We start from the raw sequence: 7,284 nt of genomic DNA, 5'->3' as shown, positions 1-7,284 counted from the left end.
TAAGAAAGGTGCACTCACTCTGATGGGGCCTCCTCACAGCCACCGGGAGAAACAGGAACAGGAATGAGGCAGATTATGGAAAGATGTAAAAGCAATAGGGTTTTCATAATGGGAGACTTTAACTTCCGCAGTATTGACTGGGATTTCCTTAGTGTAAGAGGCTTGGATGGGAAGAATTTATTAGGTGCATACAAGAAGGTAGATAATCCAACTAGAGGAGAGGCCAGTCCCGATGAAGGGTCTTGACCCAAAATGATAACTGTCTGTTTCCCTCCACAAATGCTGCCTGACCCACTGAGTTCCTCCAGCATCTTGTTTGTTGCTGGAGGAGAGGCCATACTGGACCTTGTATTGGTGAAAAGAGCCTGGCCAGGTGATTGGGGTTTCAGTGGGATGGCATTTTTGGAATAGTGATCACAACTCTTTTAGTTCAAGCTAGTTATGAATAAGGATAAAACTGGATCTCGAGGGGAAAATGCTAAATTGGGAAAAGGCAAATTACAACGGTATTAGGCAGGAGCTAGGGAGAGTAAATTCAGAGCAGCTGTTATTGGGCAAGCCCACATCTGGCAATGTGGGAGTGTTTAAAGGCCAGATTATCAGAATTCAGGACCAGCATGTTCCAGTAAGGAGGAAATTCAAGGATGCCAAGGTTCAGGAACCTTGGAAGAGATGTTGTAAATTTGTTCAAAAAGATAAAGGAAGGATAGTAAGGTTTTGGGAGCTGAAATCAGACAGGGCCCGTAAAGAATATCAAGAAATCAGGAAAGAACTCAAACAGGGAATTAAAAGAGCCAAAAAGGGCCATGAGATGTCCTTGGCATGTATAATTAAGGAAAATCCAAAGGCATTTTAAAAAAAGACAGGAGCTAGGGAGAGAATAGGACCACTCAATTATAAAGGAGGGAATTTTTGCCTGGAGCCGGAGGATGGGGACGAGGTACTAAACAAGTACTGTTACGGACTCAGTGGAAGTCCCTTTAAGATAGAGAGTGTGTGTGTATGTGTGTGTGGGGCGTGCTTACGTCAATAGAAGATAAAGGACGTAATGACGTTATTGAAGAAGTAAGAAGAAGAAGGAGAGAGAGAGAGAAGGGAGAGAGACACCAGCCTGCTTGTTTTCTCTATCGATGGATGAGAAACAATAACTGTGTTTGCTACTGAAATCCATGTATGGAAGTTGGAAGTAATCCGGTGGAGTTCACTTTGTTGCTGACCTGTAGAAGGAAACAGGTATTTGTGTGTGGACGACCACGATTTGGATGCTTTTCGGGGTGAGGAAGTCACTACCGAGTAAACACTGAAGTGTCGTTTGGGTTCCATCGTGGAACATTTGGATTTCGTATTTACTCTCTCTATGTTTCTCTACGTCTACGTCTTATCTTCAGACGACGGTGGTTGTTGAAGAAGCCCTTGCTCATGTTTCACCTTATGGCTTGCGGAACTGAACTTTAAGAACCATTCCGGAACTTGGAGTTTTAGACTTTGTCACACACACACACGAAGAGTTTAGTTTTTGGGGTTAACGTTCAAGGTTTAACATTTTTGAATTCTAACATACTAACATTTTTACTTTTATTTTACGTATTATCATAAGTAGTGATTAATAAAATAGTTTTTAACACTGAATCATGCTCAGTGTGTTTCTTTTGTTGCTGGTTCGTGACAAAATTGGGGGCTCGTCCGGGATAGTTCCCCAGATTGACGAGATTCGTCCGGGATCCAATCCAAAGATTGTTGAGGGAGGTCTGATAAATTCTTTTTAATTGGCTTGTGTGTGTGGAAACCAGCAGCAATGGATATTAAGGCATTTTTGGAGTCACCAACCCTACAGGGATTGGAGGTGGCGAAAAAGGATGATTTGATAAAGATTGCTACAAAGCTAAACCTTACAGAAGTAAAGCAGTCTATGAGAAAAGCAGTTATTCATAGAATGATAGTTGACTATTATTTGGAGAAGGAAGTGTTTGAGTTGAGTGAGGTAGTTGAGTTTCCTGAGAGTAAACCAGTGATTTCTGATGTGACTTTTCAACCAGTGGAGTTGGAGGATCTGAAAGAGGAAGAATTAGAACAGTTAGAAGAGTTTTCTGGGGGTGAGTCAGAGAGACCTGTTAGACAGGTGCAGATAGCAAAGATGGAGTTAGAACAAACACGACTGAAGGTCGAGTTGGAGCAAAGGAGATTAGAGGCTGAACGAGAACAAACCCAGTTAAAGATAGAGGCTGAACGAGAGCAAAAGAGATTAGAGGCCGAACAAAAGAAATTAGAGACTGAACGAGAGGTAACTCAGATGAAGTTAGAGGCTGAACGGGAACGGGAACTAATTCGGTTAAAGTTTGAGGCAGAGGAGAAGGAGAAACAGAGGCAGCATGAGTTACAAATGAAGCGTAGGAGTTTGGAATCTGATTCTGATGATGGTTTTTCAGCCAGCAGGGAGGTTCGATTAGTCCCTCCTTTTGAAGAAGATCAGGTTGATCAGTATTTCCAACATTTTGAAAAGGTTGCTGTGAGTTCAAACTGGCCAAGGAAAGGATGGCTCTTATGGTACAGAGTGTGATTAAAGGTAAAGCTCAAAAAGCTTATTCTGCTTTGTCTGCTGAGGATGCAGCTGATTATACCAAGGTAAAACAAGCTATATTGAAGGCCTATGAATTGGTACCTGAAGCTTATAGACAAAAATTCAGAGACTTGAGGAAATCTGCAGATCAGACTTATATGGAATTTGCCAATGGAAAGAGAATATGTTTTGAACGATGGTACATGGCTAAAAATGTAGGTGGGGATTTTGATAAATTGAAAGAATTGATATTGGTGGAAGACTTTAAAAGATGTGTTCCAGCTGAATTAACAACATATTTAAATGAAAAGGCAGTGGAAACTTTACAAGAAACTGCTAGGTTGGCAGATGATTATGCTTTAACCCATAAATCCAAATGGGGACAACCTAAAACCTTTCAAAAGAGTTACAAGGACAATCCAGGTAAACCAGAGATTAAATTGGGAGGTAATCAAAAAGGGAAGGATGAAAAGAAGCCAGGGCTGGAGAAACCTGTTGAGCGTACTTGTTATTACTGTAAGAAACCTGGCCATGTGATATCTAATTGTGCCCTTTTGAAGAAAAGGAAGGAAGCTGTGCCCAATGCTTGCTTTCAGGCAATTAAAAATCAAAAAGGTTTAGGAGACCTTGTTAAAGATCAGTCCTTGCAAGAGGTAAAAGCGGAAAAGTTGGAGGAGGTGAGAAAGGAATTCCGTTCTTATGTATCAGAGGGTTTTGTTTCACTGAATGATGAGTCACCCCAGGTGCCAATGAAAATTCTTAGAGATACTGGGGCTTGCCAATCTCTCTTGCTGGACAGTGTTTTAAATTTTGGTGAAGAAAGTGACACTGGTGAGGTAAATCTAATACGAGGCGTTACAGATGACACCATATCTGTCCCTTTACACAGGGTGATTTTAAAGTCAAAGTTCGTAGAAGGACCTGTCGAGATAGGGATAAGACCTAGGTTACCAGTGGAAGGAGTTTCTTTGTTATTGGGAAATGACCTTGAAGATGGAGAAATTGTTCCTGTGGTACGGTTAACAACCAAACCAAGGATTGATGAGTCTGAGAATGATCCAGATGTTTACCCATCATGTGCGGTGACTCGAGCTAGAGCTAGAGAATTAGCCAAGACAGACAGTCCGGTGCAGTCTGATGTGGTTCCTTGTGACAGTCCTAAACAGGAAGAAAATTATGATGCCTTATCTGAGACTTTTCTGTCTTCACTGGAGGATCAACATCCTTATAGTGAGCCTGAATTTAAAGATTTGTCTTTGTCGAGGAAGGATTTTATGGTGGAACAGACAAAGGACCCTGAGTTGACCGAACTGAAAGAAAAAGCACTCTCATGTGAGGAGACTGAAAAAGAGCCAATTGGATATTATGTCAAAAATGGCGTGTTAATGAGGAAATGGAGACCTCCCCATGTCCAAAAATGTAAAACTTGGTTGGAGAGAGTCTGCCAGCTAGTGAGAGAGAATTTGAAAACCAGCCAGATAAGAATGAAGACATATTTTGATAGACATGCTCGGCCTAGGACATTTGCAGTGGGGCAAAAGGTGTTGGTATTTTTCCCTAGCCAAAATAATCCCTTGCAATCTCGTTTTTCTGGACCCTATGTTATTGAATCTCGAGTGACTGATTTAACATATATAATCAAAACACCAGATAGACGCAAGAAAACGCAACTCTGTCATGTAAATATGCTAAAGCCTTATTATGAGAGGGATTCAGTGGTGGCCTTGGTGGATGATGTCAAGGTTGTTTCTAGAATGCCTGATGTTGATGTTGAGGAAGGCCAATTTAGACCAAATATTGTTCCATCAAAACTAAAAAACCAAAATATCCTGGAGAACCTTGAAACGAAGTCGGACCATTTACAAGTTTCACAAAAACAACAGATGAGAGAATTAATTTTAAAATTTAAAAATCTGTTCCCAGATGTTCCAAACAGAACATGGATAATTACCCATGATGTTGATGTTGGGGATGCAAAACCAATCAAACAACACCCATATTGAATGAATGTGGAAAAAAGTAAACTTGTTGATCAGGAAATAAAATACATGTTGGAAAATGATATTATTAGACATTCTATTTCAAATTGGAGTTCGCCCTGTGTTATTGTACCTAAACCTGATGGAACTGTTAGATTTTGCACAGATTACAGGAAAGTGAATGCTGTAACAAAGTCAGATGCTTACCCTATTCCTAGGGTGGATGATTGCATAGATAGAGTGGGAAAGGCAAAATTTCTTACAAAGATTGACCTATTAAAAGGGTACTGGTGTGTTCCATTAACAGATAGAGGAAGGGAGATTTCAGCCTTTGTAACCCCTTCTGGATTGTATGAATACAATGTTTTACCATTTGGAATGAAAAATGCTCCGGCAACATTTCAAAGAATGATTAATTCAGTGATTCATGGGTTAAAACATACAGATGCCTACATTGACGACTTAGTGACTGGGAATGATACTTGGGAAGATCACATCTCTGCATTAGAAAGATTGTTTGAAAGACTTTCCAAGTCTAACCTTACAGTTAACTTGGCTAAAAGTGAATTTGGCCATGCCACCGTGACGTATCTTGGTTATGTTGCAGGTCAAGGCAAGCAAGCTCCTGTTCAGGCAAAAGTTCAAGCAATATCTGAGTTCCCTATTCCCACAGGTATGAGGACTGTTAGAAGATTTTTGGGAATGGTTGGATATTATTGAAAATTTTGTAAAAATTTTGCTGATATTGCTCTTCCCCTAACTAATCTTCTGAAGAAGGGAGTAAAGTTTGTTTGGACAGATTCTTGTCAAGAAGCATTTGAGAAGTTGAAAGCCATTTTATGCTACCACCCTGTGCTCAAAACACCTGACTTTGAAAAGCCATTTTCATTAGCAGTAGATGCCAGTGATGAAGCTGCAGGAGCTGTGTTGTTGCAGAAGGGTGACCTTGATGATATTGACCATCCTGTAGCTTACTTTTCAAAGAAATTTAATGAGCATCAAAAGAATTATTCCACTATAGAGAAAGAATTACTGTTGCTTGTTTTAGCCTTGCAACATCTCAGTGTATGTGTTTGCACCGCTCAGAAACCACTGACTGTTTCTGAGCCGAGTCAAAAACAAGAACAGAAGGCTGTTAAACTGGAGTTTAATTTTGCAAGAGTTTGATCTCATGATAACTCACATTAAAGGCAAAGATAATGTGATTGCTGATTGTCTTTCCCGATGTTAAATGGGAAACATGTATCTGTACTAATCTGATAGTCTGTAGTTGTGTAGCATGATAATCATTAACATTACTAACTGTAAGCTCGAGTAAATTTTTCTTGGGAAAATTTTTTTTTAGGTGGGAGGTGTTACGGACTCAGTGAAAGTCCCTTAAGATAGAGAGTGTGTGTGTTAGTGGTGTGTGGTGCATGCTTACGTCAATAGAAGATAAAGGACGTAATGACGTTATTGAAGAAGTAAGAAGAAGAAGGAGAGAGAGAGAGAAGGGAGAGAGACACCAGCCTGCTTGTTTTCTCTATCGATGGATGAGAAACAATAACTGTGTTTGCTACTGAAATCCATGTATGGAAGTGGAAGTAATCCGGTGGAGTTCACTTTGTCGCTGACCTGTAGAAGGACGACCACGATTCGGATGCTTTTCGGGGTGAGGAAGTCACTACCGAGTAAACACTGAAGTGTCGTTTGGGTTCCATCGTGGAACATTTGGATTTCGTATTTACTCTCTCTATGTTTCTCTACGTCTACGTCTTATCTTCAGACGACGGTGGTTGTTGAAGAAGCCCTTGCTCATGTTTCACATTATGGCTTGCGGAACTGAACTTTAAGAACCATTCCGGAACTTGGAGTTTTAGACTTTGTCACACACACACACACGAAGAGTTTAATTTTTGGGGTTAACGTTCAAGGTTTAACATTTTTGAATTCTAACATACTAACATTTTTACTTTTATTTTATGTATTATCATAAGTAGTGATTAATAAAGTAGTTTTTAACACTAAATCATGCTCAGTGTGTTTCTTTTGTTGCTGGTTCATGACAGTACTTTGCAATGGTTTTCACCAAGGAGAAGAACATGGAACATACTGAGATCAGTGTGGGGGTATGCTGTATAACCAGGGCATGTTGAGTTTAAGAAGAAGGTGTTGTTGGGTCTAAGGTGGATAAGTCTCCTGGGCCTGATGGAATCTATCCCAGGTTATTGAGAGGCAAACGAGCACAATGCTGGGGCCTTGATAAAGACCAATTCCTTTGTTGAAAAAGGGCAGTAGGGATAATCCAGGAAATTTCAGGCCAGTGAACCTCACATCAGTGGTAGGGAAGCTATTGGAGAGGATTCTTCGGGATAAGATTTACTCACATTTGGAAAGGATAGGCTTATTAGGGATAGCCAGCATGGCTTTGTGAAGGACAGGTCATGCCTTATAACTTGACGTTTTGAGGAGGTAATGAAGATGATTGTTGACGGTAGGTAGAGATGTGTCTACATGGACATCACTAAGGTATTTGACAAAGTCCCTCATGGTAGGCTGATCCAGAAGATTATGATGCATAGGATCCATTGTTACTTGGTAGATTGGATACAAAATTGGCTCAGCCAAGGAAGACAGAGGATATCAGTGGAAGGGTGTTATTCTGGTAGGAGGTCTGTGACCAGTGCCATTCCACAGGGATCAGCTGGGACCTCTGTTGTTTATGATGTATACAAATGACTTGGGCAAAAATGTAGATGAGCTGATTAG

This window comes from Pristis pectinata, chromosome 37 (genome assembly GCF_009764475.1).
Source record: "Pristis pectinata isolate sPriPec2 chromosome 37, sPriPec2.1.pri, whole genome shotgun sequence".
NCBI classification, from domain to species: Eukaryota; Metazoa; Chordata; class Chondrichthyes; order Rhinopristiformes; family Pristidae; genus Pristis; species Pristis pectinata.
This window is presented reverse-complemented; position numbering follows the sequence as displayed.